Below are 13284 nucleotides of genomic sequence, written 5' to 3' on the forward strand. Positions count from 1 at the left end.
ATATAACTTGTTATGACCATATCACATTATGTGTTATTAACCTAAGAAATCCTCTCCTGCATGTGGTTCAAGTTTCATTGCAAATAGAGAAATTGCAATACAAATTGCAAGGCTATTTAGAAATAAATAGATACCGATCAACGTTTCATAATCCACTTTTTTTTCAGGAGTATATCTATGCACTTGCTCATGATCATGGTTTAAATATTTTGTTTTTTATGAACTCACAAAAAAATTTAAGTTGTTACAACGACTACAAACTTAGTTCACTAATTGTGAAACACTCAATTACTCGAATGCATCAACAAAATTGTTTAATCATTTTGGTTGATGATTCGAGGTTAGTTGGGCTCAAGAGGTTTTATTCTCAAACAGTATCAAAAGGTTTTGTAGGAATTATGACAATATGATTCTTGATGTGGTTAACACCTTCCCTAGAAAAAATAGCCAAATATTAGAATTCATGATATCTGCACTCATTCAATATTTCCCTTTTTAGAGGACAAATTATAACAATTATATTATGTGTCAGATATACTAATACCCCACCCAATCTATCGGTAAATCTTGTTTTACTCTTAGTACCCAGATACAAAATGTATGCCCCTTCTTTGCATTTATTGAGATTCTTTCTACACAAGCATCATAATTGAAATAGCCTTATTACTTCAAAGAAATCCTTTTTTCAGAGGAAAATCAAAGATTATTCTTGTTCTTGTATAATTCTCATGTATATGTATGTGAATCCATATTAGTTTTTTTTTGTAAACCTTCTTTAGCCTTTATCGTGAGAACACATTTTTATGAAAAAATGAAACATGTAGTGGCACCTTGTAATGATTTTCAAAGGACCCTTCCCCTTTGGTTCTTCAAGGAATACTTGATGCATTATATTAGGTATCAAGGAAAAACAATTATGGCTTCAAGGTGTACTCATTTACTGACAAAGAAATGAAAATATTACCTTGTCAAGTTTTGACAATGTCATTTTTCACTTATGGTCTAACTCAAGCAGGATCCATATGAGTAATCCATTCATTCTTTTTTTTTCTGGCTATCTTTCAAGTGTATGACGCATGCCTTGAGTGAAAAAGGAGTCAAAATGCTAGAGAAATCATTTATGATCCATATTGCTATTAACAGAGTAGTCCACATTTTTCCTCTGATTGGATTGCTGGTTAAAGTAAAATTTTGTAATGTATTATGGTATCATGTTAGTAAATCAGTCTAGCCCATATTTAGAATTAGAGGCAAAATGTTCACCATAAATGATATGTTCCAAAAAAGTTAATGTGCGGAGGTTATCTAAGTTACCCGTGCACATAGTGAGTTAAATAGTCTACATGAAGGTTATATGAATAATGATTTAAGTAATAATAAACATATTTAATAGTTTAGATCGAGCATAGAAACATTAAACTAGTTAAGTTTAACATTAGATGGATTCAACCTTGTAAAAATAATTAAAACAACTTAAAAGATAATATTTTTTAATACATAAAAAGTAACTTTGATAGAACCATAGTTATTTTTTGAAAAAAGTGTTTGACTTTTCAATTATTTCAAGTTCAAAGGACCTATAATGTCTAAAAAGTAACCTTCTTCAAAAATATCATTATTTAGTGGTGTTTTTAATCATTTTTAAAAAGTTGAATCCAACTAATGTTAAACTTAATTTGTTTATATATATATATATATGTGTGTGTGTGTATGTGTGTGTGTGTGTCATCAGACATATAAAGTGTCTGATGATAATCGGATGAAAAAGCATGTTTTTTATTTTTTTCGCTTTCAAACCCTTTAGTGGTGGTCCTAGATGGTGGCTAAGGGGGTAAAACCATGAAAAGCAAACTGGGATAAGGTCACCCATTTTTTTAGCAGCCAGGCAAACTGGCATAAGGGCGCCAACCGTGTCCTTCCTTTCCCTTGTCCTGTTTATTTCCTTGTGAACGACTATCACATTTTATTTTAAAAGGGCTCAGGTTATGTCTCACCACATCTATAAGTGAGAAAAGCCTAAAGTCAACACTTGGGGCTGGGTGGATCCAACTAGCAGCCAGGCAAACTGGGATAAAGGGTGTCCATCTTTTCTCCAAACCGTGTCCTTTTTTTTCCTGAAAGGTGAGCTGGGTTAGTCCCTCTCATGTGGCAGAGGGATTCGAACCTGGGCCTTCAGCTTAGCACAGGACACAACTTACCACACTGGATACCACCTAGGTGGTCCAAACCATGTCTTTTCCTTTCCCTTGTCCTGGCTATTTCTTTGTGAACAAAATTCATCTTGTTCAGCTAGTGCATGTCAAAAATGTCTAAACTAAAAATATGGATCTCAAATGATCCAATGAACCCTGTGGGCTCGAATATGTGTGGCTCTGACTCCTGCATCATAATCTCATAATTGATGGTTTTTGAAAACCCCCATGTTTACAATGTAAACATCGCAAGAGAAGGACGATACATTTATAGAAACAATTTTAACGCAATATTTTGAAAAAAAAATGCAATATTTTGAGTGTTTAAACTGCCGACTATAATATCACATGGGGGGGGGGGTGGGGCTCAGCTTGTCTGGTAGGATCATCTACTGTAAGTCACCTTGTGTTGGGACGTTGCAAGTTCAAATCTCCATGGTATCATTGTATAACTGGTAATGGCAAGGGTCTGCCTAACCCCAACCTACAACAACAACTACGCCTTCATACCAAAACAATTGGGGTCGGCGATATGAACCAACAAAGAAAATCATTCTGGGTCTTCCACATGAATCCTTCTCCTCCAATCATTTCTATCAAATGCCATGTCCTCGGTGAGGTTCAAAGCATTCATATCCTTTCTTATCATCTCCATCCAAGTCTTCCTAGGTCTACCCCGACCTCTTTTAACTAATATATTTTCTCATTTCTCCATCCTTCAAACTGGAGCATCATTAGGCCTTCATCGAATATGTCCAAACCACCGTAAACGATTCTCTCTCATCTTATTTTGAATGGGTGCAATGCATACCTTCTTACGTATCTCCTCATTTCGAATCTTATCTTTTATTGTATTTCCACACATCCATCTAAGCATACGCATCTCAGCTACACTCATTTTTTGAATATGATATCTCTTGGCAGCCCAACATTCCGTACCAAATAGTAAAGCGGGCTTAATAGTCGTCCTATAAAACTTTTCCTTCAACCGCAATGGTATTTTACGATTGCACAACATTCCAGTTGCACTTTTCCATTTCATCCACCCAACCTTTATCCTATGATTTACATCTCCATCAATTTCTTCATACTTTTGAATGATAGATCCTAAATATTTGAAACAATCATCCATCGGTATTTCTTGCTCACCAAGCTTCACTACACTCCCATCACTACTTCGTTGCTTACTAAACCGACATTTCATATATTCTGTCTTACTCTTACTCAACTTAAAACCTCTTGCTTCCAATGTTTGTCTCCATAATTCTAACTTAGTATTAACCTCAGCTCTAGACTCATCAATCAAAACAATATCATCAGCAAACAACATACACCACAATACATTTTCTTGAATTGATCTCGTAAGCTCATCCATCACTATAGCAAATAGTTAAGGGCTTAAAGCAGATCTTTGATGTAACCTAACCGTTATAGGAAAATTGGTTGTCACCCCTCCACAAGTGCGGACATTGGTTACTACTCCTTCATACATATCCTTAATTATACTAATGTACTTGAGAGAAACACCTTTCTTCATCATTGTCCACCAGAGAACATCGCTAGGTACTCTATCATATGCCTTCTCCAAATCAATAAAAACCATATGCAAATCTTTGTTCCTCTCTCTATTTCTCTCAATAAGTTATCTAAGAAGATGTATAGCTTCCATAGTTGATCTTCCAGGCATAAAACCAAATTGATTCTCCGATATCATGACAACCTTCCTCAACCTAGACTCAATCACCCTCTCCCAAAGTTTCATAGTATGACTTATGAGTTTTATACCACAATAGTTTGTGCAATCTTGTATATCACCCTTATTCTTATATAGAGGCATCAAAGTACTCTTCCTCCACTCATTAGACATCTTATTTGTCCGCCAAATCTTGTTAAAAATATTTGTCAACCATTCTAAACCTTTCTCTCTCATGCATTTCCAAGCCTCGATAGGTATACCATCTGGGCCAACTACCCTTCTTGATTTCATTTTCTTCAAAGCCTCTGCAATTTCTTTCTTTTGAATCTTGCGCATGAAGTCATGATTCATCTCATGAAAAAGAATAGACAAGTCTCCAAGATCCTGAGCATGACTTCCATTAAATAGCTTATCAAAATAATTTTTCCATCTCTCCTCAATCTCCTCATCTTTGACTAAAACCCTTTGTGTTTCATCTTTGATACATCTAATCATACCCAGATCTCTCGATTTCTTATCTCTCATCTTTGCAAGCCTGTAAATATCTTTCTCGCCCTCTTTGATATCTAACTTGTCATAAACTTTCTTATATACCTTATCCCTCGCGTTTCAAACTACTTTTTTAGCTTCCTTTTTTGCTATCATATACTTCTCCAAATTCTCATTATCACGACTCTTACTTAGATTTCTATAACACTCTCTTTTAACCTTAATAGTTAATTTGACATCCTCGTTCCATCATGATGTATCCTTACCTAGCGGTGCACCGCCTTTAGACTCACCCAATACCTCTTTAGCCACCTTTCTCATGTCACCCGCTATCTTATTCCACATTGAGTCTGAATCTTCTTTGAGACACCAATCAGCTTCCTTAACTATCTGCTCTACAAACATTTTTTGTTTAGCTCATTTCAGTGCCCACCACTTAATTCTATGATCTATCCTATGTGTATCCCTTTTGTGGCATTGTCTAATTCTAAGATCTAAAATTAAGACTCTATGTTGTGTAGCTACACTTTCTTCCGGTATAACCTTACAATCGATGCAACAACCCTTATCTCTCTCTGTGCCTAACCCCAGCCTGCCTTTCAAAACAAAAGTCTTGTTCAGGGTTTAGATTTTTGTGGCTGTTAAATGTGTGGGAGAGAAGTGATTTACCGTGTGATATTTAAGCCGGCGTTTTATGCCGAAGATGCGACGATCGATCATACATATGGCAGGTGGAGCTAGCGCCACCAAGTCTTTGTGCCGATTTCCTGGCCATCTCCAACTTTGGTTAACCGCCGTTTGTTTTTATGTCGTTCATGGGGGTCACTACTCTTTTTAACTCTTCAGTGCCTTTATCCATATCTGCGCCTCTGTGACGGTACCTTCCGCTCTCTCTCAAATGCTTCCACATGGAAACCCTTACAGCGTTTCTCATAATTCAGATGACGACCACCTTCTCCTGCTATTACTGCTTCTTCTTGACTGCTTGTTCAGCTGCAAGTCCTGATCAATTACTTGGCCTGCGCCCCTCAAACCTGCAATGGCATCAACATCCAATACCCATTCTTTCTTCCATCCCAATTCCACAGTGGCTGTGGATACCCAGGCCTCAACCTCACCTGCCTTGACACAACCAAACTCTCTTCCTCCAAACCCCCAACCTCACCTTTTCCGTCATGGCCATCGACTGCACCGCTCAGACCATCAAAGCAACCATCGGCCCCAACCTGATGGGTGGCACCGAAACCTGCCCATACCCCAACAGAAACATAACGCTCTCAGACGTCACGGGGATCACCATCTCTCTTCCTTTCAACCTCACACCCGCAGACACAATAGAGACATTCTTCTACAATTGCTCAAACGAACCCTCCAACCTTTGATCCCCCATTCTCAACCCTGCAACATGGAAATTGTGGTCTTTATCCTAGCCTCTGCAATATATATGATTTCACTTCCAACGTCGTCTCTTCTTGCTCCAATCCTGCTGCTGGTCGGTATTCCTACGCCTTCTTCAACGATTCCCCTTCCAACCATCATGTGACGATGAGCTGCCAAGAATCCCTAAGCTATCCAGTATTGTCATCGATGACTGCCAGCAATTTTACCACTTCCTTGCTCTCGGGCTTCTTTTTGAGTTGGAAGCTTGACACCGCCAGTGACTGCGCAAATTGCAGTGCCTCAGGTGGGCGTTGCGGGTTCAACACCACCACGGCCTTCTTCCTTTGCTTCCGCCAGTCTTTCCCTGCTCAGCCTCCTCAATCTTCCCCTGATCAGTCGTCTCAAGGTGAGTCTCTCTCTCTCTCTCTCTCTCTCTCTCTCTCTCCCCGTGACGCTTCCCTCAGCACTGAAACAGACACTTATTTTGTTGAGAATAAAGCAAGATTCACTAATATGGTTTCTTTCAAACAAAAAAATCCATTGATATGGGAAAAATTAACACGCAAAAGGCCAAGACGAGAATCAAACGAAACGTTAAGGTAGCCCACATCATTTTTAAGCTTACAAGCAACTCACAACACATGCCCACGAGCAAAAAGTAAGAATACCCGCACGTACAAATACAAAAAGAACAAAGGATGTGAATAAAACTTTTTTTATAACAACTTATAAGTAAAGTACATAAAGAAGAGGAGAGAAACTCGACATACATGAGGCTCTTTAAGCCAAAAGGCCATATACAACACAGAAGAGTGTCAAAGAGGTATATATATCAGAAACAAAAAGGTAAAAACATGACGGTTCGGGACATGCTCCTCTGCTTAAGTTGGTGTCGTTCTTGACATCAATTGTTCATGGTAGCCTTTCATAAGTTGACGATGTTGAAACATGTGGGTATCTTTCAATCAAGTAGCTTCACATTCTGGTAGACCTTTTCACTGTATTCCTAATTGTTCTGCTTCTTCACGCGAGATGAAGTTATCATAGCACTTATGTCTACCAATGCCTTAGTGAGTCTTTCATTGAGCAAAAGTTTCAAGTACATCAGTTTTTTGCATACAAGTGGTTTCACAATAACTGTCTCTTTCACTGCATTCATCATCTGCATTGCCCCAACAGTTGGTGCCTTTGCAGGTTGATGAACTTCCTCACCCTGAACGGCATTCGTAACTCGGGAAGTGTGGTTATCTTCATTCTCTTGACCACAATTCTTGTTGGAACACGTATTGACCCAATGATCATTATGGCAGATACGACAATCACAATGATGATAGTTATCGCCCTGAAAGTTATTCTTGTTTTGATTGTTATTGTTATTTTGACCATCTAGTTGACCCTGATTCTGCTAGTTCCCAAGGCCAACATTCTGCACATTAACGTTCCTTCGATTGTCCCTTTGATTATTGTTGTTACTGTCATTTCCATGTTGTCTACCTTAAAATATTGTGTTGTTCCTATCAAGGTCGATAAGCTTCTCTGCAATAGCAAGCGCTGCAATGAGAGTTGGAGGATCATGCTGAATGAGTTTTGTGGCTGCCCACCCGTGTAATCCATAGCTGAAGTAGAACAACCGATCTGCATCACCCATGTCCTCGACGTCCAATATTATCGAGGAGAATGCTTTGACGTAGTCATGAACTGGCCCTGTCTTCTTCAATGCTAGCAACCTATTGCGAGCTAATTTTTCTTCATTCTTGGGCAAAAAGAAATCGTGTAGCTCTTTCTTAAGGTCCTTCCATGATACTACTGCGAACAACCCACGTCGAACATTGCCTAAGCGACGTCTCCACCAAATAGTCGCTTCGTCCGTAAAGTACATTGTTGTAGTGTGCAGCCTATCTGCATCTTCCTCTGACTTAGCAACATCAAGATACTATTCCATTTGGTAAATAAAGTTCTTGAGGTCTCTCAAGTTTCGAGTGCCCTATACTTTGTGGGCTCAGGCAGCTTGATACGCGGCCTATCCTCAATTGTCGCTCTAACTGATCATTTTTCTGTTAGACAACATTCATTTTTATAGCCATGATGTTGAACCAACCAAGTAGATCATCTAATTTGGTGGCATGGTCATCCACCGAATCCTCAAATCTAGTGTAAGACTTTCAACAAAGTCTCTCACCCCCTCTACTGTTATCTTGATCTCAATACGATATATACAATAATACGTGTTTTCCATCTGAGTTCATCTTATCTAACATGATATCAATGACCTTTTAGTTCTTGGTTTGTTCTTCTTCTGTGCATCCTGGCCTATTCTTTTCTTCTTTGCGCATTCTGCTATAGTTGCACATCCAATTAATAACACCTCTAATTCTTCATCTGATATTCCATCAGATTTGTCCATCCCATTTTGTCTCCACCACTCTAACAACCCAAGCACAGTTCTTGTCCAAGCTACTCACTAAACAAAACTACTCTACATGGCGATGGGCCTTGACCATGGCCCTAAGTGCAAAAAACAAGCTAAGCTTTATCAATGACTCTCTTTTGCAACCAGATGTGGCAGCTTCTACCTACAATGCTTGGGTACACTGCAATCACATGGCCTTATCTTGGTTATGAATTTCATTGCTCTTGATCTTGTTGATAGTGTCATTTACGCAACTTCGACTCGTAAACTTTGGCAAGATCTCAATGATTGGTTCACTAAAAGCCTTGCCCCTCGTATTTATCATATACAACAGTCTATTTGTCACCACCAGCAAGACTCATTTGTTGCAACCTATTTTTCTAAGCTTAAAGCACTTTGGGATGAACTTCTCTTGTATACGTTTACTGCATCTTATTCTTGTGGTGCTATGAAAGTCATAGGGGTGTTTGTTGGTTTTGCAACTGATCAACAACAATAAGAATGAGTCATTTAATTTTTAATGGGACTCAATGACTCTTACAATGCCGTTAGGGGTCAAATCTTGTTAATGGATTCATTGCCAAATGTTGCCAAGACATTTTCTTTGGTCCTACAAGAAGAATTGCAGAGAGAAGCTCGTATATTTTCTCATGATCAAACAGATCATGCAACCATGATTTCTGTTGCTCAAGGTCTTCTTCCTACTCCTCAACGTGATCCTCAAGGGTTCAAGCTAAAAACACCACACAAAAATCATCCTACCTATGACCATTGTCATTGGGTCGAACACACTAAAGATAAGTGCTACTTCTTGATGGCTATCCACCTGGCCACTGCCTTCACAACTTGTTTAGCCAACCACCTGTTTCTGAACAACCTTCTGTGGCCATCGCCATTGCAGCTCCAAATACATTGACCTCCTTATCTAGCGCTTCACCAGCTCTTACCTTCACATCGAAGCAACATCAACTACTTCTCAATCTCCTTAAGGATCGAACCTCGTCCTCCGTAGCCAACTTAGCAGGCTTGTTTGCTTCCCTCTCTCAATTTGACTCTTTTACTTGGATAATTGATATAGGTGCGAGCTATCACATGGCATCATCACTAGTTCCCCTATCTGATTGCATCCCTCTTATATCTTCGACTAGCATCAGTCCACTTAATGGAAATTTGGTTTCTCCCTCTCATCGTGGGAGTTTCTCTCTCTCTTCTCATATCTTGTTAAACCGTGTTTTATCTGTTTCTTTTTTAAAATTTAATATTGTCTCAGTTAGTCATCTTATAAAGTCTCTTAACTGTTCTGTTACCTTCTTTCCCAACTCTTGTGTTTTTAAGGACCTTTCAACGAATATGGTGATTGGCTCGGGTAAGGAGCACAATGGACTCTACTATTTTTAGCCTTCAAGCTCCTTTTTGTCTCTGTTGCACTATCTTCATCATGTCAGCCAGATGTGTGGCATTGTGGTCTCAGTCATCCATCACCTTTGCGCATATAGTTATTTGCTAGTTATGATTGTTTCATTGTTAGTTCAAATTTATGTTGTTGTTCTGTCTGTCCATTAGCTAAACATGTGTGCTCTCATTTTCCTTTAAGTAACATATCCACTACTTCTCTGTTTCATTTAATTCATTATGAAATTTGGGGACCGTACTCAACATCCTCTAGCTTCAATGCATATTATTTCTTACCAATTATTGATGATTTCATGAGGTGTATGTGGGTATATTTAATGCATCATAAATCTGAAGCATTATTCTTACTCATAATTTTTTTCAGCTTGTTCAGAATCAATATAATACACATATCAAGCAAGTTCAAATCGACAATGGGTCCACATTTTTTTCAATCGAATTCAATCTTTTTTCAAGAACAATGGTGTTTTACATCAACACACGTGTCTACACTCCACAATAAAATGGAGTTGTGGAGCTCAAACATTGCCATCTTCTTGATGTTGCTCGCTATTTCCGGTTTCAAGCACAGTTACTTCTTTAGTTTTGGAGTGAGTGTATTTTAACTGCTGCATATTTAATAAATAGGATACCCACTTCTCGCTGACAAGGATAATGTCCATTTGAACGACTATTCAACCCCAAACCTTCCTATAAACATCTTTGGGTTTTTGGGTGCTTATGCTATGCAACAAATCTTGACCCCTATTGTTCCAAGTTTGATTCTTGTGCTTGTCTATGCATTTGTTAGGATATCTTTTTGGTAAAAAAGGATACAAAGTTTATGATCTGGACTCTAACAAATTGTGTGTAAGTTGAGATGTCACCTTTCATGAGTCCACATTCTCATTTCAAAATGAAGTCTCTTAGGACACCGATATTGTAATCCCTATCTTCGCTGCAGATCTCCCAGAATCCTCGTTCTTACCTACCTTAGAAAATGCGCAAAACCCCACTCTTATTCCCCCTAGCACCAGCTCACCTCACAATTTATGATTTGGACTCTAAAAAAATGTTTGTAATTTGAGATGTCACCTTTCATGAGTCCACATTCCCATTTCAAAATGAAGTCTCTCAAGACACCAATACAATAATTCCTATCTTTGCTACAAATCTCCCAGAATCCTCATTCTTACCTACCTTAGAAAGTGTGCAAAATCCCACTCTTTTTCCCCCTAGCACCAGCTCATCGCACTCCACTTCAACACCAATTGCCCCTCATCGTCAATCCTTTCGAACTCATCAATCTTCCATCCTTTTAAAGGACTTCTATTGTTCATCAGACATTGCATCCCATCTGAACCTCTCATCATCCTCAATGCAAGGTCCCTTTTTAGGTACACGTTATCCTCTTTTCAGTGTTGTTTTGTTTGCTAATCTCTCTCCTTATTTTTATACATTTCTTATATAAATTTATTTCATACATGAACCATCAACCTTTGGTGAGGCCATTAAAGAACCCTACTGGCATGATGCAATGACAAATGAAATTTGAGTACGTGAGGACAATGAAACATGGACCTTGATTCCCATTCCTCCTAATATCAAACCCGTTGGATGCAAATGTATTTATAAGGTGAAATTCAAGCTTGACAAATTAATTGAGCGATATAAAGTTTATCTGGTAGCGAAAGACTATCCTCAACAGAAAGGTTATGACTACCATGAAACCTTCGCTCCCGTAGCAAAGCTCATCACAGTTCGATGCTTACTAGCCACAACAGCCATTCAAAATTGGTTGTTACACCAATTAGATGTCCACAATGTCTTCCTACATTGTAATTTACATGAAGACATATATATGAAATTATCACCGAGATTTTTCAAGTAAGGGGGAGAAGAATTTGGTTTGCAAACTTAATAAGTCTTTATATGGACTTAAGCAGGCACCTCAAAATTGGTTTGCTAAGTTCTCTAGTGCCATCAAGAAATTCGAGTTTTGCCAATCTCGTGCAGATTATTTGTTGTTTACATACTCTAATGGTGCCTCTTTCACAACCATTTTAGTTTATATAAATGACATTATTATCATGAGCAACAATGAAGTTGATATTCAGAAAATTAAAACTCATCTTTATAAGCATTTTCACATGAAAGATTTTGGTTCTTTGAAATATTTCTTTAGCATTGAAGTTGCTCGATCTGCACAGGGGATATTTTTATCCCAATGCAAATATACCCTCGAGATTCTGGATTAGATGGGTCTTCTTGGCGCACGACCCATCAAGTTTCCCATGGAACAAATTTTGAAGTTGACTGCTACCGATGGAGACTTACTTCATGACCCGACCTCTTATTGTCATCCTATTGAACGTTTGATCTATTTGACAATCACTCGCCTAGATATTGTCTATGCGGTGCATATGCTGAGTCATTTTGTTAATGCTCATTGAAAACTACATCTAAATGCAACATTGCAAGTTTTAAGATATCTCAAACAAAGCCCAGGTCAAGGAATTCTTTTATCATCCTCTAGTTCATTTGATCCGAAGGCGTATTGTGATGTCGACTGGGCAAGTTGCCTCGATACCAAAAGATCATTATCCAGCTATTGTACCTTCTTAGGTACAAGTCTATTATCGTGGAAAACAAAGAAGCAAAACATTATTTCATGATCATCTGCAGAGGCAGAATATCGCTCAATGGTGATTGCTATATGTGAACTTATATGGCTAAAATTTCTTCTAAATGACCTACGAGTTTCACCATCTACACCAGCAATATTGTTTTGCGATAATCAGGCTGCCTTACATATTGCAACCAACCCCGTCTATCACGAACACACAAAGCATATTGATCTTGATTGTCATCTAGTTTGTGAGAAGATTTTGTCTGGAGTAATTCAAACTGCATATGTCTCAACACATAATCAACTTGCATATATTTTTATGAAAGCTATTGGAAAACAACAGTTTCCCTATCTTCTTTCCAAGATAGGTGTTCATGACATTCACACACCATCTTGAGGGGGAGTGTTAGTAAGATAAGGATTTATTGGTCACGATAAGGATCCACGTTATCGTCAACTGACACTACAATATCGATGGGAATATCAAAAAGGAAATGTTGTTATATTCAATCTGTTTATTTCAAGGATTTCTGTTGTATATATAAAGGAATAATGTAAACTCAATACGATATATACAATAATACTCGTTTTCCATCTGAGTTCATTTTATCTAACAAAGATAGGGATGACATAGGAAATGAGTGAAACCGTTTTGAGTATGAGAGGATCTTTTCGCATGCCATTAGAATGTTGACACCTTAAACAGTAATATACCTCCATTAGGAGGTGGGGACCCTGACAAATAGGCATCATTTTTTGTTGGTTGATGACATATCTGATCATATGACATGATAATTATAGTATTTTAGTTCTATATTTTTTAGAGAACTGAGAACAACTTCGCAGTTACTTGGCCTAAGAAAAGGCTCTGAGCATCTGATTTTCCATCTCGTGTATCTGCGCGCCCACACAAATGTGTTTTTAGTGTGTGTCATGGATGGGAAAACAACATCCACCCTTGTTTTTTCCCTCTACCTCAACGGAACAAGGAGGACAGGGCAACACCAGATGCACGCAAATCAAAATTAAGGGGGTTGTGCAGGGCAGGATAGGAGAGCATATCAGGTGATTTGCCAAATCACTTTAATCAGGTGAT

The sequence above is a fragment of the Nuphar pumila genome, chromosome 7, assembly GCF_984573655.1.
Source record: "Nuphar pumila chromosome 7, dmNupPumi1.hap1.1, whole genome shotgun sequence".
NCBI lineage: Eukaryota > Viridiplantae > Streptophyta > Magnoliopsida > Nymphaeales > Nymphaeaceae > Nuphar > Nuphar pumila.